We start from the raw sequence: 26,124 nt of genomic DNA on the forward strand, positions 1-26,124 counted from the left end.
GACTTTATTGTCTTTTGTGTAAAAAAGGAAATGATAGTAATCATATGTCACATAACACTTACAAGAAAATACACAGTGGCACGCCCACAGAGAGACATTTTTCTATGACATTCCTCATACCGAGAATTTCAGGGGTTTTTCCTAATTTCTTAATAAGTCTTTGGTTAGAGGTAAGCAATATTTTTAGACCTTGAGCACATATGAGAAAATAGTACAGGGCCTCTCTAGAATTTAATTTTTAATTTAATTTAATAATATTTCTATACCGCCCTTCTCCCTGAGGACTCAGGGCGGTTCACAGGGCAAAAGTAAAATACAAAATACAAACATTAAAAAGAGATTAAATGATTGCCCAAGTTAAAACAATTAATATACAATTATAAAACCCCAAAGATAAAATTAAAAATACAAAAAATAAAAAACCCCACCAATCCCCATCAGGCTAGGCCGGCTTGTACAAACAAAAACGTCTTGAGATCGCGACGAAAGGAGCAAAGATCGGGCGCCATCCGGAGCTCTACCGGTAACTGATTCCACAGCTCCGGGGCGCCCACAGAGAAGGATCTCCCCCTGGGGGCCACCAATCGACATTCTCTGATCGGTGGCACCCTGAGGAGGCCCTCTCTGTGGGCACGCACAGGGCGCAGGGAGCTTGATGCCGGCAGCAGATGTTCCCTAAGGTACTCCGGCCCCATGCCATGGAGGGCTTTGAACACCATTACCAGTACCTTGAATCTCACCCGGAAGGCAACTGGCAACCAATGCAGCTCACGGAGCAAAGGTGTAACGTGGGAGTATCGGGAGACTCCCAACACAACTCTCGCGGCTGCATTCTGTACCAGTTGGAGCTTCCGGGTGGTCCTCAAGGGCAGCCCCATGTAGAGAGCGTTGCAGTAGTCCAGACGAGAGGACACGAGCGCATGAGTGACTGTGCATAAATCATCCCGGCTAAGATAGGGCCGCAACTGGCGCACCAGGCGAACCTGGCCGAAAGCCCCCCCTAGTCACAGCTCCTATATGGTCTTCCAAGGTGAGCCGTGAATCTAGGAGGACTCCCAAGTTGCGAGCCCTATCTACGGGGGGGTAATAGTTCACCCCCCATAGCAAGAGGTGGAATGTCCGAATAAACCCGGGATGAAGATATGCAAAGCCACTCAGTCTTGTCGGGGTTGAGTTGAAGTCTGTTCCTCCCCATCCAGACCCGAACCGCCTCCAGGCAACGGGACATCACGTTGAGGGCATCACTGGGGTGGTTTGGGGTCGAAAGAAAAGTTGGGTATCATCAGCATACTGATGATACCCAACTCCAAAACCACGAATGATCTCACCCAGCGGTTTCATGTAGATGTTGAACAGGAGAGGCGAGAGGACCGACCCCTGAGGAACTCCACAAACGAGAGACCTCGCGGTCGACCTCTGCCCTCCTGCCAACACCGACTGCGAACGTCCCTGGAGATAGGAGGAGAACCACTGTAAGACTGTGCCTCCCACTCCCAGTCCCCTGAGACGCCGCAGCAAGATACCATGGTCGATGGTATCGAAAGCCGCCGAGAGGTCTAATAGGACTAGAACAGAGGAATATCCCCTGTCCCGAGCCCTCCAGAGATCATTCACCAGCGCGACCAATGCCGTCTCCGTGCTGTGCCCGGGCCTGAAACCCGATTGGTACGGGTCTAGATAATCCGCTTCATCCAGGACCAGAGGGAGCTGATGCGCCACCACACTCTCAACAACCTTCGCAAGAAAGCGAAGGTTGGAGACAGGACGAAAGTTGTTCAATACAGCTGGGTCCAAGGCAGGCTTCTTGAGGAGAGGCCTCACCACCGCCTCTTTCAAGACGGCGGGGAAGCTACCCTCACTCAGAGAAGCCGATATAACTGCCTGGAACCAGCTGCGTGTCCTCTCCCTAGCTGCATATACCAGCCAGGAAGGGCACGGGTCCAATAAACATGTGGTGGTGCTCAGCCTCCCCATGATCCTGTCCACTTCCTCCGGAGTCACAGAATCAAACTCATCCCAGATGGTATCGACAAGACCGCCCATGTCCTGATCGCCAGACTCTGCCCAGTCAGAGTCCAGACCGGTCCGAATCCGAGCGATTTTGTCCGACAGATGCTGGTTAAACTCCTCAGCACGACCCTGCAAGGGATCCTCCCTCACCTCCTGATTTAGGAGGGAGCGAGTCACCCTGAACAGGGCGGCCGGGCAATTATCTGTGGACGCGATAAGGGTGGCGAAGTGGTTAGACCTCGCCTCCCTTATCGCAGCGAGATAAGACCTAATGTGGGCTCTTAGTCGGAATCGGTCGGATTCGGATCGGCTGGATCTCCAACCGCTCTCTAGGCCCCGTCTCCGACGCTTCATCTCCCGGAGCTCCGCAGAGAACCATGGAGCTCGACGGGATCTGCACTGGGTCAGGGGCCGCAGGGCTACAACTCGGTCAAGAGCCTCAGTGGCCATCCTTTCCCAGGCTTCCACTAAGGCATCTGCCGAGCTGTGAGCAAGGAAGGCAGGTGGGGACCCCAGTGCCGCCTGGAACCTCTGGGGATCCATTAAGCGTCTGGGGCGGTACCATTTAATTGGTTCCATGCACCCACGGCGGGGGGTGGCAAAACGGAAGACCAGCCGCAGGAGATGATGATCGGTCTATGACAGGGGCATAATAATTGGAGAGCCCCCACCAAGATCATCTAACCACCGTCCAGATAAGAAAACTAAGTCAAGGGTGTGGCCTCCCTCATGAGTCGGTCCCAAAATTACTTGCGTCAGGTCCATGGCCGTCATGGAAGCCATGAACTCCCGAGCCAACTCAGATGATCCTCCCAGCGATGGTAGATTGAAGTCCCCCAAAACTATAAGTTTCGGGAACTCAATCACCAACCCAGAGAGGACATCGAGCAGCTCAGGCAGGGCTGCTGCTGCGTGACTAGGCGAAAGGTACACCAGCAGCAAGCCCAACTGCGCACCAGGACCGCATCTCAGAAAGAGAGACTCACACCTGACTATCTGGGGAACGGTGGCCTCCCGCGGACACAAGGTCTCCCTCATAACAACAGCCACACCCCCACCCCTACCCTGAGCCCGAGGCCGGTGCAGCACCCGGAAACCTGGTGGGCAAAGGTCAACCAGAGGAATCCCGCCCTCTGGGCCCAACCAAGTCTCCGTGATGCAAGCCAGGTCCGCCTGCTCACCCTCGACCAAGTCGCGGACGAGAGGAGCCTTATTAGAGACAGACCTGGCATTCAAATACACCAGCCGGAGCTCGGGAGGCTGCACACCCTCACTCCCGGGACCTTGGGGCAGAGCCAGAGGGTCGGAGTGCCCCACCGCTTGTAAGCAGCGGAGAGGCCTTCCCTGAGATCGATACGGCCCTCTGCTCCTACATCTGCTGCCATTCCCTGATGTCGTGGGAATAGAATGACTGCCATGGCAGGTTTCCTCATTTACAAAATGGCTGCCATGGTGATCCATTGAATAGAAAGTAACCTGGTAGCAACCTCGTGCTTCTTAGGAACCCCCTCATCATTCCAGTTTACCTTTGAATATTTAGGGACTATTGCCAATCACCATTGTTTTATCTTATAAAAATGTGGGGCCCATATAACACCCCAAAGCATGCTTGTATGTAACAAAGATCTTAGATCCTGGCATACACCTGCTTTCCATTAAGTTATTTAAAACTGAGTTTTAAAAAATAATTTTAATGGATATTGACCTCTTCAAAATCCAGTGCTATCACAAAGACATAGCTGGAATATGCAGAAGTATTGACAACAGACATCTTAAAGATTGTTTAAACTGTTTTTAAAGGGTCATCTGTTCATTTGTATTTGATCAGTGTATCTGCTTTGTGTACAAAGTAGTTTGTTGTGAGTCACTTCTCAGGGGTGAGGTTAAACCACTTTAGCTTTTTAGAAGAATGGTTTCAGCTGGATAATTTAGTTTAATTACTTTGCAACTTCAGCGCTAAGAGTATTGTGCCTCATACTTTTAGATAATCCATTTTTTTAAAAAAAGTATTTTATTATGTTGCACATACTAGCAATAATGTTTGATTTGCTCCAGTTCATGCTGGTGAATTACTAGTGCTTAATTGGATTAAATTTAGATCAGCTAAATATTTTTTTCTGAAATTTATAATTGATTGTGTAGGGAAGGAAGAGTTACAAAAATGGAAATCATACATCATTTCATTATTCATGGCAATGTCTAAATAAAATGCAGACCTTGTCATATTTAATGGATGGCTGAGTACATTCGGCTCCAAAATACAAAATGCTATTAAAAAAAATTGAATAATTTTAAGTGATTTAGATGGGATTTAAAATTCTTGGAAAAAGATTTTATTGGGAGCAAAAATAAACAAAAAGTATGGAGAAAGAGGGGATGATGATGTTACTGGATGAAAACCTTTGTCTCAATAATTGTGTACATCTAATAATTTTTACATTACTCAATGAACATTTAGAAATAATAACCACAATTAAAGACATAGCAATGTGTGGATCAAAATACATATTTTTACATTTGTCTCAAACAGTTGAAGAACTTTTGTACTGCATTGGAAGAAAAAAAATGTGTTGTTTGTAAACAGCTAGTTTTTGAATTCATTGCTAGGATCTATGTGGAGCAGTTTAACTGTCATGGACGAATGTTGAACTTTTAGGATTGCCTGTTGTATGGTTTGCAGCAATTCAGATACAAATTTCAAACATGAACTCTATGGGCCAAATTACATGGTACATTTTCAGTGAGATTAACCTACGTATGTTTTGAGGACACGTTTCCTCTCCAAGTCATGCATTTGGGCTCAGAATGTTGTTTATTTATTCTATGTCTCTTATAACTGATCCTATATTTGTTCAAGAAATCCCAGAGCAGAGTTGGATGTACTAAATTCTCACTAGAATAACTGAGATTTACCTTTCTGATGCATTGTTTGAATCCCTTTGATTTGGATGGTCACATGCATAAAGATTTTAAAGGACTATTTGGTATGAGGGGCTATTTGGACTACAGAGTGCCCATCCCTTCTGTACTATCTGTCCTCAAGCTTTCTTTGCAAATATATTATAACTCAGACTCCTTTTCAGTATAAGCACAGTAAATCCATTCCTGTTCTGAGAAACCTTAATTCCAGGGAACAATATTTCATCTCATCCTAAAATAGTTAATGCATGGCAAATTTGCTGGGCTTTTTAAAGCTTTCAGCAACATTCTTTGATGCTACTTTCTGGAAGTTAAGTAAGGGGAATAAAAGAAACATTTCTTTACAGTGTACAGAAGAAAATATAGATAAATGATATTCAAATTTATCTGTAAAAGCGCTTAGGAGATCAACATCATTCATTCTGCTTTTTGACTATTCTTTTTGTGACTACAGCCTCTCCCTTCCTTTTCTGCCATGTAAAGGAGGCTTTCATTTTGCTTTCTTTGAATTTGCAGCATCTAATTCACAACTAACTTAAACAAAGGAAAGGTTAAGGGAATGAGGTCCAGCAATTATAATGAATACTTAAGAAAGAAAAGGTAAAAGTATAGGTACAGGTTTCCCTGTCCAGTCGTGTCTGACTCTAAGGAGTGTTGCTCATCTCTGTTTCTTAGCTGAGGGAGCCAGTGTTGTCTGAAGATAATTTCCATGGTCATGTGTCTAGCATGGCTGTATACCAAAGGAGCATGGAAAGCTGTTACCTTCCTATCGAAGCTGTATCTATTTATTATTTACTCACATTTGCATGCTTTTGAACTGCTAGATAGACAGGAGCTGGGTCAAGTAATAGGAGCTTACTTACTAATCCACAAGGGACGCGGTGGCTCAGTGGGTTAGGATGCTGAGCTTGTCGATCAGAAGGTCAGCAGTTTGGCGGGTCAAATCCTGAGTGCCGCGTAACAGAGTGAGCGCCTGTTACTCGTCCCAGCTTCTGCCAACCTAGCAGTTCAAAAGCACGTAAAAATGCAAGTAGAAAAATAGGGACCACTACGGTGGGAAGGTAACAGCGTTCCATGCGCCTTTGGCATCTAGTCATGCCGGCCACATGACCACGGAGACGTCCTCAGACAAGCGCTGGCTCTTCGGCTTTGAAACGGAGATGAGCAGTGGCCCCTAGAGTCGGAAACGACTAGCACGCATGTGCAGGGGAACCTTTACCTTTACCTTTACTAATCCACAACTGACTTCAACAGAGAAAAGGTTAAGGGAATGAGGTTTAGCAGTTATGAATGAGTGCTTAAGAAGGAAAGAGGTTGGCTTTGGGAGTAATCAAATGCTGCTGCTAAAAGGGAAGGGGCTTCCTTTATGGGTGCCAGATAGTCATTGTTCGAGGTAACAGAGGCATGATTTATACTTACTACCCAGCAGGCATATCTAGCAGTAGTCATTGGCAAGAACCACTTGCTTCTCTCTATGGTTGTAGCATTCAGTGGCAGTAGACTGTTTGCCTTTTTCTGTACCATCTCCCTAGCAGCCACCGGTAACAGTCATTCTGCCTGCCCAGCCACAACCAGGCGTGATAGTCTGTCATCTAAGACATTAACTCTTTTCTTCTCCTTTGAATATTTAATTAATATGAATAAATAAAGATGGAAGTTATAAGAGAAACTTAGAAATAGCCCCTTCTGTGTACAGCACTTTTATTGGGTACAAGAATTGCTGGGCTCAGCTGTGATAAGTGAGATTCAGATGCCGAACTTCTATAGAACTCCCTGATGCTTTTGAATAGATTTGCTTGTTAGGAGTCTGGGAGACTTGGGTCAAATTAAAAAAAATCTACAAATTATGAGTACAAATAATGTAAATGATTATGTGCATGATAGTCTCTGTTGGAATGATAATAACAGAGTCGGTGTTGGCAGGGGGGCAGAGATCGGCCCCTAGGTCTCTCGTTTGTGGAGTTCCTCAGGGATCGGTTCTCTCGCCTCTCCTGTTCAACATCTATATGAAACCGCTGGGTGAGATCATTCGTGGTTTTGGAGTTGGGTATCATCAGTATGCCGATGATACCCAACTTTTCTTTTCGACCCCAAACCACCCCAGTGATGCCCTCGCCGTGATGTCCCGTTGCCTGGAGGCGGTTCGGGTCTGGATGGGGAGGAACAGACTTCAGCTCAACCCTGACAAGACTGAGTGGCTGTGCATTCCGGCATCCCGGGACATTCCAAATGTTCCATCTCTTTCTATGGGGGGTGAGCTCTTACCCCCCGTGGATAGGGCTCGCAACTTGGGAGTCCTTCTAGATTCACGGCTTACTTTGGAAGAGCATATAGTGGCCGTGACTAGGGGGGCTTTCGCCCAGGTTCGCCTGGTGCGCCAGTTGCGACCCTATCTGAACCGGGATGCCCTGTGTACAGTCACTCATGCGCTCGTGACCTCTCGCCTTGACTACTGTAATGCTCTCTACATGGGGCTTCCCTTGAAGACCACTCGGAGGCTCCAACTGGTACAGAATGCGGCCGCGAGAGTTGTCTTGGGAGTTTCCCGGTACTCCCATGTTACACCTTTGCTCCGCGAGCTGCATTGGTTACCAGTTGTCTTTCGGGTGAGGTTCAAGGTGTTGGTTACGATCTTTAAGGCCCTACATGGCATGGGTCCGGGTTACCTCAGGGACCACCTGCTGCCGGCATCGACTCCCCTCCGCCCTGTGCGTTCCCACAGAGAGGGCCTCCTCAGGGTGCCGCCAGTCAGGGAATGTCGACTGGTGGCCCCCAGGGGGAGGGCCTTCTCTGTGGGGGCTCCGGCTTTATGGAATCAATTGCCGGTGGAGCTCCGGATGGCACCAGACCTTCGAACTTTCCGTCGGGGCCTGAAGACCCATCTGTTCGAATTAGCTGGTCTGGCCTGATGGGGGATTATGGGCTTTTAATTGTTTTTAATCTGTACTTCTGTTTTTAATTGGGCATGGATTTAATTCTTTTTTAATTTTTGTATAGTGTTTCTTATGTATGCCCTGTGAACCGCCCTGAGTCCCACCAAGGAGAAGGGCGGTATATAAATCAAATAAACTATAACTATAACTATAACTATAACTATAACTATCATAGATTTGTGATTGTTTGTTTATTTTTGGTACTTTTGGTACTTCAGTTGGGTGAATATAATAAATATTCAACACATATAACCCCCCCCCAAAAAAATTTATCAAATGAAACATACTTTTCATTTAATTTAATTCATGTAGCAGATAATAGCTCTATAACCATCTAGGTATCTCATTCACACATTTCTAATTCCCAAATGTTTTTAACAACTTCCTAAAATGTTGATAACAAAAATGCAGCTCTTATTTCTAAGTACAGCTGGTTTCACAGGAGGGGAGCTCCAGCAGATAAAGCCTGTCTTTGGGTCCCTACCTGTCATATATCACAGGAGAAGGGGGACTCTAATCAATGTTTTCTACCCGGCTTTTAAAAACACCTGCATTGGCTTAGAATTGGAGTAGGAATTTCTTGGTGTTAGCTACAGAAAGAAATGGTGGTTTAAAGCCAAATGATTTCACATAATAAACAACATGTGGGCCTTTTTGAACTTCAAACTATCATGCTAATAAGTGTTCCTAACTATTCTGAGAATTGTTCAAACGGGGTTCCTTTCTGCTAAGACATTTCTGTTTCTATAAAATGTTGCATTTTTCGTCTAGTGTAATTATTCCATTGAGAATAAAATCAATTTCTTAATTACTGGGAAGAAACAAACAAAAAAAACAGGTATGTAATGACCGCAGAGAAACATGTGTCTAATTGTTCAGCAGTCTGAATACCACTTAGTCTATGGGAAACAGATTTTCTTCCAATTACAGAGCAAGTATGTGGAAACAGAGTGCTTTAATAGGAATGCTTTGTAACCAAAGACACCTCATTCACAAATCCTGCTGTTTCACCAAGCATTTCTGATTCTCTTTTGGAAAGATCAGTATTCTGTGGTCCTAGTAATAACAATCACACGCACAAAGTTCAAGAGTTAAACACTATAGCAGTCCTGTGTGTTAAGGTTTTGCATATAATGCCATTCCTCAGAAATTTGACTTTGGCACGTAGAAGAGAATTGACCATTTATATTTTCTAGTGAAGCTCAATGAAAGTGACTTGGGAGAATCAGTAGGTGCAAGCCTGGTTCATGCATTAATTGTGCGATAAGCAAATTGCTTGTTCATGTTTTAAAGTTATTTGGATATGAGGTCATGGATAAAGAGTAATCTGTACTGATACTGTATGAAGCAGGAAATGGGATAGGGTTGGAAAGTCCAACAATACACTATGTCATATGCTTAAGTAATGGAAAAACATTTGTGATCTATTGAATAAATCAGTGAATGAATGAGTAAATGGATGAATATATTTTATTTGTTTTATTTATTTATTTGTAAAGCTTATAGGCTGCCCACCTCAAGGTAACCCTGGGCAGCTATATATAAGTTTGATACAATTTATTTATATGCCATCCAATCTTGTAATATGATGTATAGAAGAGAAGATAACAAAGTTGGAAGGGATCTTGGAGGTCTCCTCTCCCTGCTCAAACAAGAGACCCTATACCATTCCAGACAAATTGCTGTCCAATCTCTTCTTGAAAGCTCCAGTGATGGAGCACCAACTTCTGGAGGCAAGCCTTTCCACTGATTAATTGCTCTCACTTTCAGGAAATTTCTCCTTAGTTCTTGGTTGGATCTCTCCTTGATAAGATTCCATCCGTTATTTCTTTTCTTGGCCTCTGGTACTTTGGAGGATAGGTTGTCCTCCTTGTCTTGGTGACAGTCTTTCAAATATTGGAAGACTGCTATCATGTCACCCCAGTCCTTCTCTTTGTTAGACTAGACATACCCAGATCATGCAGCCGTTCATCGTATGTTTTAGTCTCCAGCCCCTTAATCACCTTTGTTGTTCTTCTCTGTACTACTTCTAGAGTCTCAACATCTTTTTTGTGTCATGATGACCAGAATTGGATGCAGTATTCCTGTGATTTTACCAAAGCAGTGCTAATAACTATAGCAATAGAACTTAGACTTATATACTGCCTTACAGTGCTTTACAGCCCTCTCCAAGTGGTTTTACAGAGACAGCATATTGCCCTGAACAATCTGGGTCCTCATTTTACTAACCTTGGAAGGATGGAAGGCTGAATCGGTGAGAATTGAATTACTGGCAGCCGGCAGTTAGCAGAAGCAGCCTGCAGTATTGCATTCTAACCACTTCACCACCATGGCTCATAATACTTTATGTGATCTTGATACTATTCCTTTGTTGATGCAACCTAGGATTGCACTGTTTTATTGGGCAGCTGTAGAACACTGCTGGCTCATACTTAAGTGGTTGTCCACTAGGTCTCCTAAATTCGTTTCACAGTTACTACTATTGAGTCAGGTACCACCTATTCTATAAGTGTGCATTTGTTTTTTCTTCCCTAAGTATAAAACCTTACTTTTCTAACAACTGAATTGTATTTTATAGGTCCCAGTGTTCAAATCTGTCAAGTTCCTTATGGATCATGATCCTATTTGTTAAATAATCCTATTTTCCCTAGCTTGATGTCATCTGCAAATTTGATGAGTTTTCTTTATATCCCCATCACCAAATCATTTGTAAAGATATTGAAAAGTACTGGGGTTCTGCATATTTCCTTCCATGTAAATGGAGTTCCACTGAGGACTACACATTGTATGTGGTTTGTCAGTTATGAATCCATCTGAGGGTGATGCAGTCTATTCCACATTTTTCTATCTTACCAACAAGCATGTTGTGGTTCACTTTGTCAAATGCCTTACAGAAGTCCAAGTATACTATGTCCACAGCACTTTGCTGGTCCACTAATTTAGTCACTTTGTTAAAGAATGCAATGAGATTTGTTTGGCTTCATCGGCTTTTGACAACCCCATGTTGGTTTTTTGGAATAGCTTTTTGCTTCCTTCTAGTTGTTCGCAGATCTATTGCCTGATTATCTCTTCCAGGATCTTCCCAGGTATTGATGTCAGGCTGATTGGTCTGTAGTTTCCTGGATCCATTTTTTTTCTTTTTTCTTTTTGAAGGTAGGAACAACACCTGCTCTTTTCCAGTCTTCTTGTAGTTCCCCAGTGCTCCTGGAACCTTGAAAAATATGGTTCTGTGGTTTAGAGAGATTCCAGAGCCTCCATGTTTAATAAAAATGAAGTACTTAGAAAGTTAACAGAAATGCAAGTTAGGGATGTGATATGTCAATATCTCCTACTACCCAAGAAGAATGTCCTGATCCACTTCCAGGTTCCATGAGTTTCAAGGACTTTGACGGTTCATAATGGGCAAGTGATGGAATGTTCTATTTGTATCCCAGTAAGATTTCTTTAAAAAAATATCTTTGATTGCTGGAGTAATTGGCTTTGTGTTGAAGCTTGAACTGAACAATTTCCTCTGGGTCAGTTTCGTTATAGAATATTTCTTTATCTGTTGTATTTTGTTATTTTTGGCTATGACCAGGTGACCTTGTCCTCTGTTTATAGCCTGGATTATGTGATTTGCAAACTGATCTCATGCATGTTTATTTGAGAGGAAGAAGCAAGTTCTCTTTGTTTAGTGAGATTTATTTTCCAGTAAGATTTTTTTTTAGGATTGTAGTTTAATATAACTGTCTAGAAAAGTGAGGGGATTTGGAATGGTTATATCACATTAGCCACAAAATGAGTTGGATTTATTTAAGTCTTGGTCACCCCCTGATAAATTCAGTATATACATACTTATATGTATCTTTCTTGATATTATACAAGGATTTTGATTTTTGTAAATTATGTTTTGGATTTCTTCCCAAAAAAGTTCTCCTTTCCTCCTTTTCTAATAGGTTTGGGGAACAAACATATAGCAGTTTGGAACTATTGAATAATTGTGTGTAATAATAAGTTGGAAGGGACCTTGGAGGTCACCTAGTCCAACCCCCTGCTCAGGCAGGAGGTTGGACTAGAGTATGTACTGAGTATGTTTTTATTGTAATCTATTTTATGATAACCTGTATTGTACTATAATATTATACTATATCATATATCCTCTCTATTCTAAATGTACATAATGGAACTAACATTGGTCTAGAATAATGGGTGGAAAACCTGTGTTTTGGGGGGTTCTCAAGTTGTTCTTTTGGACAGGAATTGAGGGAAGCACAAAAAGATCATTCTCCCTCACGTACAAATCAGTGGTGTGGAGAATATAATACTGTCTAAAATTTGGAATATCCCATTTTAAAAAAGAAAAAAAATGGATTAGAACTTTCATGCTTTCATGAATTGTTGGAGTAGATTAGTGTAAGAAACAGGATTTTCTGGACTTCGATAGGATTTCAATAGGATTTCTTGAAACTACTCAGCAACATCTCACTGTTCTCTGCCATCACGGTCTTCCAAAGTGCATAATCTATTTGCACTGCCAACAGATTATACATCTGGTTTGATTTCAAGCCAGAATTCTTCATTGTAATAGTGATGTTGTAAAAACAATCTAATTAATCAACATTGTTACATAACATTATTGTAATTTTGGGAAGCTAAATAATTGGAACCAATAGAAAAGCTAGTTAAGGCAGCAAAAAAGCAATGACTTGGGTACAAAGAAATCATGCTTTTGAGGTATCTTTTGGGACATATTTGTGCCTTGAAAATTGAATACACTGCTTTTGTTTGGGATCATGAAATAATGGCATTTGTGTCATAGCAGAAATATATTTTGTATATTATTGCACACTTCTTAGCCATCCATAAATTGACACAGCAAGAGGTCTACCTATCCATTAATCAGTAGCATGACTAAGTCCCATTAATGTCAGTAAAACTATGGAGGAGAACAGATTCATGTGCTATGAGCAAGGTCCAAAATTGGGTTTGTATTCCACATTGAATTTAATAGATGGCTCTTTGGCAAGGATCTTAAGAACTTTGTATGTTTAAAACATTTTACTTTCTTCTCTTTGTTAAGCAGTATTAAGGAGGGAAAATCAGAAAAATTGTGATTATGTTGAAAGGGGAAATATAATTCATTCCTTCCTTCCTTCCTTCCTTCCTTCCTTCCTTCCTTCCTTCCTTCCTTCCTTCCTTCCTTCCTTCCTTCCTTCCTTCCTTCCTCAGTAATTTTCAGGGCTTCTTCCAGAGATATCGGTATGAGAGTGTTTCCAGAGCATTAGCTCTCACAAACTTTGCAGATTTTGTTGATTAAATATTTAAGCCCCTCCCTCCTCCCATTGCCTCTTGTTTGGCTATTTGAGGATGAGAGCAGCAGCTTCTCAACATCATGTGAAAATGCTTCTTGCCTTAATGTGGCATAGGGTCTGAAAGTATCTAGTTCTGGAGGACAACAATTAGCCTCTCACAATGTAATGGTTGGTGGAAGGTTTGCAGGAGAGATGCTTCAATATTTATAGCCCCTGTGAGATGACAAATAATACAGAATTGGAACAAGAGATGTCCCTATGCCTCTTCTGGCTCCAAGCACTTTGTGTTGGCTTCAATTAGATCAAATTTCCATTTTTGACGATATCTCTGCTTCTTGAAACACAGTCTCTTAAACTGTGCCCATTAACCACACTTTTTTTTCCTTTGCGCTTTCTCATTACTTGTTCTTTTGAGAAAATATTCTGCTTTCTGTTTTCCTAACATCCTGTCGATAGTAACCATGATTGGTTTGTAGATTTAATTTTTCTCCAGACTTCTATCATCAACCTGTGTTGAATGACTGGTATGTACTGTAGTAAAACTGGCTCACTTTCTCCACCACCCCCTCGCAGGTATATATCTAGCAATATACTCTATATACTGTATATTTATAAATTTCACCCACACAAATATGCTGTGACATTGATCAGACTTAGAGAGTGACCGATCAAGGGAATGAACATAAGGCATGAACTCCATGATATATTCAGACCTCTTATGTGTGCAATTTGTTTTGTTTATTTCAAAGGAGGGATCAGACGATCACAAAAGCATACAACTGTATGTGTCAATCTCTTTCCATTTAAATAAATGAAACATACATTGGGCCAAGTTACAGAAGAGTCCAAACAGAGTTGTGAGAATTGACCAACCTGAATTCTAAACCTATGTCTGCTACTCACTGGAGCGATTGGTTGGTATAAAATGCATGTAACAAATAATAGTTTCAGTTTTTATCAACAGTTATATCAACAATGTCATTTTATATTGTTTGGGTAATTATGTTTACTCAGAAAAAGTATTTTCTAAGTGTAGCTGTGTTAGCAGGACTGCCTCTTATAGGTTATTGATCTCTGTTTGAACAAATATACTTGAGGAAGTTTTTAAATAGTATGAACTTGCTTGATAACAAAAATATCAATATTTACAAAAAAAATAAAGGCAAAGAACATGGAACTTTCTATGACAGGGGTGTCAAACTGCCGGCCTGTGGGCTGGATGCGTCATCCGGAAGCCGCGCCCACCCCATTGCCGGCAATGGCAAAACTCGCCTGATACTTTGCACGATGTCACGTGACGTCGTGAGTTTGACATGTCTGTTCTATGACATCCTGGCAGTTTTATAGCTGAATTATTCTGGAAAGTGACTTTATTAGTTTAAGAATCACAGTCATTCTTGATAAAGAATCATGCCAATAAAATTTAAAAAGTTAAAGCTTGAAATCTCTTACTTTCCATGATATTTTATTATTGAAAGATGTACAAGTATATATGTAATCCTACATCAATTATAACCAGTGCTTTTTTTCTAAAAAAAAAAGTGCCGGAACTCAGAGGTGCTGTCACTGGGAGCGATGCCAGTGTCTTGCTATGACATCGCTGCCCGTCCTTTGCACCCCCGCCCCTGTGGCTCAAAGCCACATGCTGCAAGGATTCCCCTCCCCACAGCCACCGTGGGGATTCCCCTCCCTGCAGTTGCCATGCCGCAGCCCATGCTGAGCCCTCACCCGGAGCAGCTCCGAACCCCGACCCAGAGCTGTGTTCCTCGTGACAGTGGTCTCTGGCACCAAACAGCCTCTTTTCAACCACTTCCAGAAAAATTTGTAACAAACATTGGAATTCTCAAGGCCATGTTTGGTATTTCCCAGCAATCTGTTACTGGAAGGAAAAAGCAATCCCTGCTGCGTTACTGATCCCAGCGAAGCATTTGCATGTATGCAGGTATCCTTAGGGTGCCATAGTTATGGATGAGAAATATTGGTTGCAAAGTTGGCATTTCTGGATGTAATACAGATATTTTGGACTTATTTTTGTTTCTTTGCATGTTTGATATTTTTAAAAAGGCATATGCTACTGACTACACTTATGCACATATGCACATCATTTGCTAGAATACATGACCACAGCTTGTCCAGAATGTGAAAAGTGAAAGATTGTGACTAAACAAAATTTTAATGTACAGATAATACCACCAGAAATTATTTTAGTCTTTTTAATAAATGTTGTTATTAACGTTAAGCTCAGCATAGAAAACATCATATATTGTTATGTATATACTAGGTTAATTATTTAAAGACTGAAGTGCAATATAACTAGATTCTAAATAATCTATTTTTCAAAACACACAACAGTCCGAACAGTAAATGTAAAGTCCAAATTAAGAATATTTCATTCTTAAGAATTGTTTAATTTAAAGTGGTTTAGTTGTAATAGATGGTTATAGATTCAAAATAGTTTTCAAGAGTGTACAAAAGATTCTATTTTTTTCTAGCATCAGCTAAATTAGACATATTACATTGAGAAAAATGTTTCTCTTTTCTTTCCTGTTACCTTTATTGATTTCATTGCAGAGATGTTAACATAGGAAATAGATTATTTTGTTATCTAATTTTACCTTCCAAAAGACAGAAGCAGATGAAAAATGTGAGGTTCTTTCCTGTTGGCTTTTTTGAATTAGCTGTTTTAGATTCTAAAAGTTTAGTTCCTAAAGAAGTAACCTTGTAAATAATTTTAATGTCCTCCTCTAGTGCAGGGTAGGCAACCTTGGCTCTTTTATGACTCAAGGACTTCAACTCCCAGAATTCCTGAGCCAGCATGGCTCAGCTTGGAAACCTCTCCCTTTTCCCTCAGCATGGCTGGCTCAGGATTTCTGGGAGTTGAAGTCCACGAGTCATAAAAAAGAGCCAAGATTTCCTACTCCTAAAGCCAATAGAGGGGGGGGGGGTTTGCAAAAAAAAAAAAAAAAGGTGCTGGAACGCCGTTCTGAGCGTTCTATGAGAAAAAAAGCCCTGATTATAACTACTATAGTATAACAACTACTATAGTACAGTATAACAACATCTATACTACTATAATATACTAGTATAGTATAACAACATCACACATAGTATAAAATAATGTTATATGCTTTTCTGAAAATTCAGGTAATATTTAAGAATGACTTACCGGTAACCTTTGTACAAATTTGGAGAGTGAAAATGCGGTCAGATAAGATATGTGGAACTTTGCAAAACACACGAAAGGTATTCTAGTTTACTTAAACGTGTGTTGTAAGGTTAGGGTAAGCATCTTGGAATTTTCTATATGGGCGAGGGTGCATTTACTGGGCTGTGAGAGACTTTTCTTGATACTGCAAAGAGGTAGAAAATGGCTGTACTCAGTGTGAGTAAGCAAAGAACTATTATTTATAGTATTGTATAATAAAATATTGGATAAGAGCTGGGAAGACTCACTACATGACTTGAAGCCATCACTTTCTTTCATTCTAAGTACTTAGACAAGAATGCTATGCACACCATTTGAAAGCTCACAGGAAAGGCATGGTATTAATGAAGATTATGCATGCATTTTGTATTATATTTGTTTAATAGTAATAGATTGGATTCATACAAGGCCATTTTCAGACAAGAAAAAAAATGTCTTGAATTTGCACTGACCAGTGGATGCTATACTCAGAATTCCGCTATCCAAATAGCATGTTCATTCACTTCTTTGGCCCCTTTATGCTTTCTAGATTTATTTTGTCATTTTGAAAACAGCAGTATAGCTTTCTGTTTGTTTCTGTAGAAATAACAATTGTTTCACTTATTGATTAAGCTCCATGTGTTTATTAAGAATTTATCACAGTGGAATACCAAATGAACTGTTATCACAGCAAACAATGGTGGTTGCAATGATTTTTCAAATTAGCCATTAGAACACAAGGATTCTGGTTTCAGAGCTTCTGAAAGACCCTGAAATGGGAGTGAAGATGGAGGCATAGCTCAGTTCTCTGTCCATCTGAACATGCCTTTGTATGTGGAATGTTACATGGAAATTAGAACAAAGTATGACAGACCTTCGCCTGCTACATTGTTCTGTCAGGATTCATGTTATATTGATCTCCATGCCTGCATAATGCTTCATTGTATTTGGCCCTCAAAGAACCTAGCTGGTCTGTGGTGAAGGAATCACATTTACTAGTAGACATTGCTAGCATTCATTGTAATCTTTTATGTACATATTTAAAATATATAACCCACTTTCCTATTCCTAGCATAATTTGTAGAACAAAGCAGAGTGATAATTCTTGTTGCTGAGGTCATTAGGCTCACGATATGTCAAAGATAGATAATTTTAGCCAGTTTCAAAAATGCCTTTATGTGTGGCTTGTAATGACTGCAACTTCTTGAGGGAAATTGTTATACATATATAGTGGCCTCTTTGTGTTAGAAAGATTCTAAGCTTGGTTTCAAGTTAATCTAGAAAGGATTGGCTGGGAAGCCTTTTCCAGGCCCCAAATTTCATGTGTTGAAGAAGGCCATCTGAAAGTGGGGACTCCTTTGTGTCGTTTGTAATCCTTCAAATCTCCATGGAAATGGCACCATTCTTAGCAAATTGCAATGTAGTAAAGATGCATCACAAGAGTTTTATTTTGGTGGAATCTACAAGCATATAGCTTTCATTTATGAGGCCTGTAGCTGCCTTCTATAAGTATGTATGTCTAAAGTGCCATGCAGGCAAGATGGAGTTAATTCAATAAAATAAATATAAAATACTCTCTAAGCTGTCAGATGGAGCTGGAAGCAGGTCAGAGGTCACAGAGATGCTTCACGAGTGCACTAATCGATTTGCTGTCAAGGTAGTGATGCCGGGGTTTCAAGTAACAGGAGAATTGAGTGCCACTCGGGCCCAATTTCCATAATTGCTCACTGCCTTTAGTGTACAACCTTTTATGAAACACAAAAAATATATCACTGAATTGTATTGATTAGCAATTGGGTTGAATAATTCATTTAGTATTTATTACCTGACCCTCAGAGGTTAAATAAATCCGCTATCTAACTTCAGCTTGTGAAAAATATTACTTATTCATTGAAATGTAGACCGATTATTACACAACGGGACCTATCTTTGTTGTTTTTCTCCTTGTTCTTGTTCTTTTCATAAAAACAAAACAAAACAAGTTCCCCTTTTATTCCTGTTTTTTTATGATAAAGGTAAAATGAAATATTCATTGATAGCCAGTGGCATTTTAAAAAATAAATACAATTTTTGGGGGAGGGTGTTTTGCTTTTCCACTTTCCTATTCCTTAATAGTTAAAACAATTATCTGGAATGTAAGAGCTATAGCAACAATTTAAATATTAATAGAAAACTAGAAATTATCCTTCTGATAGTCATTATTGCTTCTGAGTAGTTACTGACTTTCATGAACCACACTAAATAATTTCCTATAGTGTAACTCCACTTTTTTCCTCTAACACTGCAAGATAAAAAGTTGGTCATGAATATCTTATTGTTATTTTAGAATTTTTTAGGAATTTTAGAGTTCTAGACACTGAAGCAAGGATCATTGCTTTATCTATTTGTATGATTGATTGATTTCATTTCTAGGTCACCCAAAACATCTCTGGGTGGCTTCACATGATAAAAGAAACATTATATTAAAAAAACAACAACCAACCACTGTTCAAGGGGCAACATATCTTCCAATTGTATCACCCCCAACTTAAATCCTGCCCAGTACTTTAATCCATGGCTTTGTGGAGGGAGGGGGGACAAATTTTCTTTAAAAGTTTTTTAACGGGGCCATAAAAATCTCTAGGAGAATACTATTCCAAAGGAGAAGGTCCATTTCCTGGGTCCCACTAACCAATGGCATTGCTTAATTGAAGCACCCAAAGCAAGCTGAACACACAGGATGAGCTAACACTACATGAACAAGCAACCCCTCAATAATAACATCATGCTTTTTCTGCATCTGAGGGCTAGTCTTCTTCCTCTACACTCCATGCCACATTCACAACAATATCCACCCCAAATCTTATTATTTATCCAGTTACCATTCAGTCACATCATCTGGATACAACTGTGAGGCAGTTGATGTCTTCTCTCCCAAAAGATTTCCTAACTTTGTGAAAAGTCTTTCCTCAATTTCCGGACTGCATCCTCCAGTCCCTCCAAGTATTGTTTTTGAAGTTTAATGGAATTTACACCAGGTCAAGTGGAGGAAACTGTGTGAAGCTTTTCCTCCCCCCCCACTTAAAGTGTAAAGGAAAAACCTTATGTTTTACTTTGAGTTTGTTGATCCTTATATTTGCCTAAATCCAGGATCTGGAATTTAAAGTTAGCAGCAGTAAGAAACCAGTCTTCTTGGAGTTCAATAAAATAACCCTCTTTTCCTGTATCACATAATGGAAGGAAAAGTCTGTTAGAATATAGTGGGATATAATATGCAATCCAATTGCCTCAGGTTTGTTCAGGTGTCCAGCTTCCTGCTTTCTGGGCCTATAAGTATTATAGCATTTGCCATTGTTTATAGTATGTATAGAACTTTTATAGTGTATAAACTGGTATTGAGCCAAAACAGTGCCAAAGTTTTGGGAATGTTTTTCCTTAGTTACATATGTCCATATTTTGATTTTTAGGGAGGCATGTAAAAGAGAATAAACATATTAGCTTTTGCCTAATGTTGGGGAAGCAGTGATGGAGCTCTGGATTAAAAAGTTTAAAAATCCTTATGACAGAAAGACTGTTTATTCCAGCATGGGGCTGAACAGCTCCAGTGTGGAAAAAAACCACACACCATTCATGGCACTTTGAGTAGCAACCATAGTAATGCATGGAAAGGAAATGATACTTCCCAGTAGCACCATCCTATCTGCCATATTTAGGCCCTATGGCAGAGCTCATTGAATTAAAGCTGAGAAATTGTGAATGTATGTTTCCCATATTTTTGAAGAAAATGAAGATGGCCATTGATAATTGAAAAGACTGAAACAGGTGACAGGGTCTGGATGGGAAGGAACAGGCTTCGGCTCAACCCTGACAAGACTGAGTGGCTGTGCGTGCCGGCATCTCGGGAAACTCAGATCATTCCATCTCTTACTATGGGGGGTGAGTTATTACCCCCCCGTAGATAGGGCTCGCAACTTGGGAGTCCTCCTAGATTCCCAGATTTCTTTAGAAGAGCATATAGTAACTGTGACTAGGGGGGCCTTCGCTCAGGTTCACCTGGTGCGCCAGTTGCGGCCCTATCTAGACCGGGATGCCTTGCGTACAGTCACTCATGCGCTCGTGACCTCTCGGTTAGACTGCTGCAACGCTCTCTACATGGGGCTGTCCTTGTGGACTACTCGGAGGCTCCAACTGGTGCAGAATGCAGCCGTGCGAGTTGTGTTGGGAATCTCTCAATACTCCCATGTTACACCTCTGCTCTGTGAGCTGCATTGGCTTCCAGTTGTCTTCCGGGTGAGATTCAAGGTGATGGTAATGACCTATAAAGCCCTACATGGCATGGGTCCGGAGTACCTAAGGGAGCACCTGCGGCCGGCGTCAACTTCCCTTCCCTCCTTCCCAGTGCGCTCCCACAGAGAGGGCCTCCTCAGGGTGCCACCGGTCAGAGAATGCCGACTGATGGCCCCCAGGGGGAGGGTGTTGTCTGTGGGCGCGCCTGACCTTTGGAACCATTTACCGGTTGAGCTCCGGATGGCTCCCGACCTTCGCTCCTTCCGATGTGATCTAAAAACCTATTTAATTTAATTTTAATTTAATTTAATTTAATTTATTAATATTTCTATACCGCCCTTCTCCCTAAGGACTCAGGGCGGTGTACAGGGCAAGAATAAAACACAGAGATTTACAAAAAATAAAAGATAATTAAATACATGCCCGATTAAAAATACCGTTAATACATAGTAAAAAACCCAATTAAAATAGTAAAAAACCCCACCAATCCCCCCTCAGGCCATTTATTTGAACAAGACGGCCTGGTCTGATGGGTTTGGGGTTTTAATTACTGTTTTTAAGTTATTTATTGTATTTGGGCACTATGGTTTAATCTGTTTTTAATTTTTGTATTTTGTATTTTTGGTATTTATTGCCCTGTTCACCACCCTGAGTCCTTTGGGAGAAGGGCGGTATACAAATTAAATTAAATAAATAAAAATAAATAAAATATATGTGAAATGTGCAAGAGTGAAGCATAAACAATGGGAAAGAGGTAGCATTGTTTATATGTTACCTGTTTCTGTCTTTTGAATGATCAATGAACTGTTGAAAAAAAACAAACAAAAATGGCTGAGAGGCCTAGAACTACATTCTGTTTACTAACAATTTTTTTCAGGTATGGACATTTTTAGCATGACTGAACATGGGTAATTAGCTAACCAGTGGGTAGTGCTGTATCAACAAATGTACAGGAATGCATCACTGCCTCATTGTGTATTTTTTCTCAAATAATACTTATCGGGTAGAGAGAATGCAAGACCAGATTGTGATCTAAAGGGAAGGAGATGAACTTTCAATTCATGATTTCCCCAGAGAAATCTCTTCCCTCTCCTTTGGCTCTTTTGGTGAATGGAGAGAGCTTTGCATTTGTTACTGGTACTTAAAGTGGACACAGGAACCCCATAATTTTGGTGACATGATCTAGAACAGGGGTGCTTAATTTTTTCTGTGCAGAGACCCCTCTGGGGAAATCTATAAATCCGTTTTCAGGAAAAAAAAAGATTTTAAATGCATAATACAAGATGCAAAAATATAAATAGTATTAAAGTAAACAATTTTTTTTTATTGAAAAGTTTTAAAAAATACAATTTTCCTTTAAGAAACCCCCCTTCCCCCTCCCTCCTCCCCTCCCTACCTCCCCCCTATCTCCCCCCCTCCCCCTCTCCCTCCTCCCTCCCCTGCCTCCCCCCCTCTACTTCCCCTCCTCCCCCCCTCCCCCCCCTCCGACTTCCCAGAGCAAAATACAAGGTATATATCTAAAGCTCAAGCAATCATAAACAATCATATACTAACAATTATAAACTCTAAAATCCATCACTCTCTAGCTTATATAGAGTAAACCAATCCTTAACAATACTAAATATATATAAAGAACTAAAATAAAAGAAAACTAGCATCATTCCCATCTATGTTCTTCCACATCCTATTACCTAAACATATTCTCATTTACACATCACAAACACCTATCCCTATTAACCTCTCTAGCCAAAATAGACTATAATAGATAGTTCTTACACAAATTAACCCGCATTAACCCACAAAACTTTCTTCCTCTTCCTCTGTAATAAATTGTCCATTAATCCCAAATTAAAGATTCTGTTACCATACATATCATCCCAAAACTTTTAAAAACGCAACTACCACTTGTCTATAAGTATATTGTGGAAGTTCCATAGATTTCTGCTGGTCTTATTTTTTTGTCTTTTTTGAGCGTTTTAAGGCAGCACGCGTCACCCTCTGTTCTCTAATATCATCCAAAAGAGTTGCAGCTTGAACTCCTCCTGTACCCTTCTCGTCTATCTGTCCATCTTCATCCTCTTGATGTTCTCCTTCTCCAGATCCCTCTGCAGCTTCCAGAAGTGTTGATGGGGTTACATTTAAAACATTGTTGTAAAAGTCATGCGCTTGCTTCACATTACCCAAACAGTACCTTTTGCCATCATACATGAAGCTCAACCCAGCTGGGATCTCCCATCTGAACCTTATATCTCTTTGCTTGAGCTCGTGCACAAGAAAAATAAAATCCTTCCTTCTCTTTAAAATCTTTGGAGGAATTTCTTTTAGAACCAAAACTTCTTGACCAGCAATCACAACTTTGGTATCATAGGCAGCTTGTATAACTTCATCTCTAATTTCCCTTTTTACAAAATAAACCACCACATCTCTAGGCAACTTTCTCTGTTTAGCAATCCACGAATTCACACGAAACACTTTGTCCATGCCTTGTTTTATTTCAGATGCTGGATGATTCAATACCCCCTCAAAAGCCTCAGAAACCAGCTGCTTTAAATCTTCCTTAATATTCTCTTTTAGGCCTCTAATTCTCACAGCAAACTGCATCTGGTAAAATTGGGCCAGACTCTGTTCACTATCCATTTTGTCTTTTAAATCTTCAATTTCCAAAACTTTTGCTTCTAATATAGCATTCTTTTGAGTCAAGTCTTGCACTTGGTCATCCAGCACCTCCACACATTTAGCAACTTTATGCACTGAGGACAAAATGTCTGCCTTCATCTCTCTAAGTTTCTGTTCCATCCTTTCTTCCATTCTCTGCTCCAATTTCTCCAATTTCTCCTCCATCTGTGCAAATTTAGCACCCATTGACTCCAGAATTAACTGGGTATGTTTTTCAAGATCCTTCAATGTCAATACATCGGGAGAATGCAACGCCTGCAGTAATGATTGTTGTTGCACCGGAGAATTTCCAGCACTCCGAAAAGTTCTAGGGGGAGGTTTAGCCGCCATCTTTTACTTACAATTGTGACGCACTTTCACTTTAAGTTTTAAGCAAAGTCCATCAAGCTTGAGAGTAAAATAAAATAATCTTCTTCATCTCTTCATCTTTCCCTCTTGTACTGCTCTGCCTGCTCTTTTCCTTTCATAGTCTCTCCTCCAAGCAGGGATGGTCGCAGACGCCTGGCTCTGCTCCATAAAGTCCGGAGCAGAGACGCTAGTCAGCTGGGAGCAGCCCAGGCTACGGGGGAGTTCAATCCTTCAGCCGCCCAAGCTCCAAGCTCAGGCGGCCCCGGAGAACTCAACCCCCACCTGGGGGCTCACCCCCTCCTCTTCTCCCGAGGAGGGGGCTTCAAATTCGCCCGAACAGCTGATCGGCGCTGTTTCGGGCGAAAAATCACACAGCTGAGCTGCGGGCAGCCCGGGAAGGCTGTCTCCGGCGCCGCGGAGCCACCGGAAGCCTTAAACAATTATGCTCAAATACAGTTATCAATGACTAAAAAAATAACATTTTTATTTTTATTTTACATCTATATCATGTTGGACATCCAATTGCTACGTGACCGGACCATTTCCATTTCAATGCTTTTACTGTCTTGATGATATCGTATACATTTGTTTGTTTTGTAGGTCTGTCCTATAATGCCAAGCATGTATTTTTCCATGGCTCTTTGCACCATTCATAGCTTTTATATTGATTGTGAGGTTAATCTCCGTGTTTCACCAGCATATGTTAGAATAGGTAGCTCACAAAGATCAAAAACTTTTCTCTTCAGGCATAGGAGGAAGTTGTTTTTGAAAATTATGCTTAGCTTGCCAAATGCCTGCCAACCACATTTAACACGCTGTTCAATTTCCTTTATTCTATCACCTTCCATTGAGATCTGTTGGCCAAGGTATATTTGTGCATATGTGTAGTCCATAGATATGTCCAATAAAGCAGATAACAACTTCTCTTTTTATTATTATGTGGAATCAAATCCATGTGTCAAGTTTTTGACGTATGGGCTCTTCAAGTGACTCTGAGGTATTGTTCACCTTAAAAGTCCTTTATTAGCCTAATACACCGGCAAATGTTTGCTCGAAGGAAGCTGGAATCTGAAATCTCTGCCCCTTGCACAATATATTAAAACACAATTCTCCACCATTCTAATTTTGTCGTTAATCATATTCTCCAATTAATTTAAAGAATCATTTTTCCTTCCGTTAGAAAACCCACCAAGGTCTTATCTTCTTAGAGATAGCCTTGAATGGTGCAGTTCTACTCGTCCTCCCTCCCAACCTTAAACTAAATGTCTTATTTTTTTCTGGGAGGAGGTATTCTTTTACTATTTAAATTTGTTTTATTTATAGCTTGCTGATCCCTCCTTGTGTGTCAGTGGTTTGGGCTATATAAGGCTTGGAGATTTCTCCCTTCCTTTCTTGGTTTTTAATATAATTGTTCACAGATGATATACATGTTCACTGATCTTTTGTTGTCCTTAAGTGGTGATGTATGGATAAATTTCATTGATAGATATCTTTCCCCCTTTTTTGCTATTGTTTGAAAAGATTTAAAGGTTGATTTTTCAATATGATTTTTTTTTACATTTTTAATATTTTTATTTATTTGCCCCCCATCTAGTTTCAAAGTGACTTTAGAATTTTAGAAATATTTTTTTCTGATTTCTCCCTTTAATTACTTTGCCTTAGTTGGGGGGATGTTATTGTTACTAGTCAACCTGGCCACATATCATGGAAAGGTGAGTATAAGTATTAAAAATCAGTAATATAAAAATAAATTAGAACTTTAATAGATCATGTTTTAAGGACCACATATTTGACAGGAAGAAATCAGACTGAGTTTATCCTTAAATCCACTTTTGCGTATAAAATAGAAATATTGCGCCTATTGTACACTTATAGATCAGACATTTCTGGAAAAGGTATTTATCTGTGTCATCTATATATATGTTTAATTTTTTTAGTACTGGACTTCCTACTTGTGGTGCTATGAGGCAAGTCAATGTTTCTTTAAAAGAAACATTCAGTATGGGAGGAAGATGAGATTAACATCTTTTCCATTCTCTTTTGAAAAAAAGGGGGAGGATAGAAAAACAAAAATAAAATACTCCATTTAATGTTTAAAACTAGCATTTTCTTTTCCTTTTAGGTACAATTTCATAATGTTTGAAAAGTGCTGTCAAAACAACTTGTAAAGGAGGAAAAAAGTATTTCTCTTGTTATTAAGTGGTTATAGTAAAGTATTATTTTCTTTGTGCATTTCCTTTTTCTTTTTTCTTTTTTTAAAAAAGAGCCCATGATTTTCCAATTGTTCTATTTATACTGGTGCAAAAGTTTTATGGAAAGGTCAGATTTAGGCTTTGTGTGGACAACAAAGCAGGAATACCATTGTGTTGTGGTTTATATGTTTTACAACATTCCATGCATTTTTGAGCTGTATACCAAATGGATAACTTTAAATCTCTAGTACTTTCTGTGAATTAGAATTCTTTTGAATTAGTTCGAAAGTTACATCTTATTTTTA

General features: G+C 40.3%; 1 protein-coding gene across 6 annotated transcripts in view; it reads left to right on the forward strand.

Annotated features, from left to right (window-relative positions):
- Positions 1–26,124, forward strand: part of EBF1 (EBF transcription factor 1) — a 395,009-nt gene that overhangs the window by 63,322 nt on the left and 305,563 nt on the right. The gene's annotated exons all lie outside the window — the stretch shown is intronic.

The sequence above is a fragment of the Vipera ursinii genome (genome assembly GCF_947247035.1).
Source record: "Vipera ursinii genome assembly, chromosome: 2".
NCBI classification, from domain to species: domain Eukaryota; kingdom Metazoa; phylum Chordata; class Lepidosauria; order Squamata; family Viperidae; genus Vipera; species Vipera ursinii.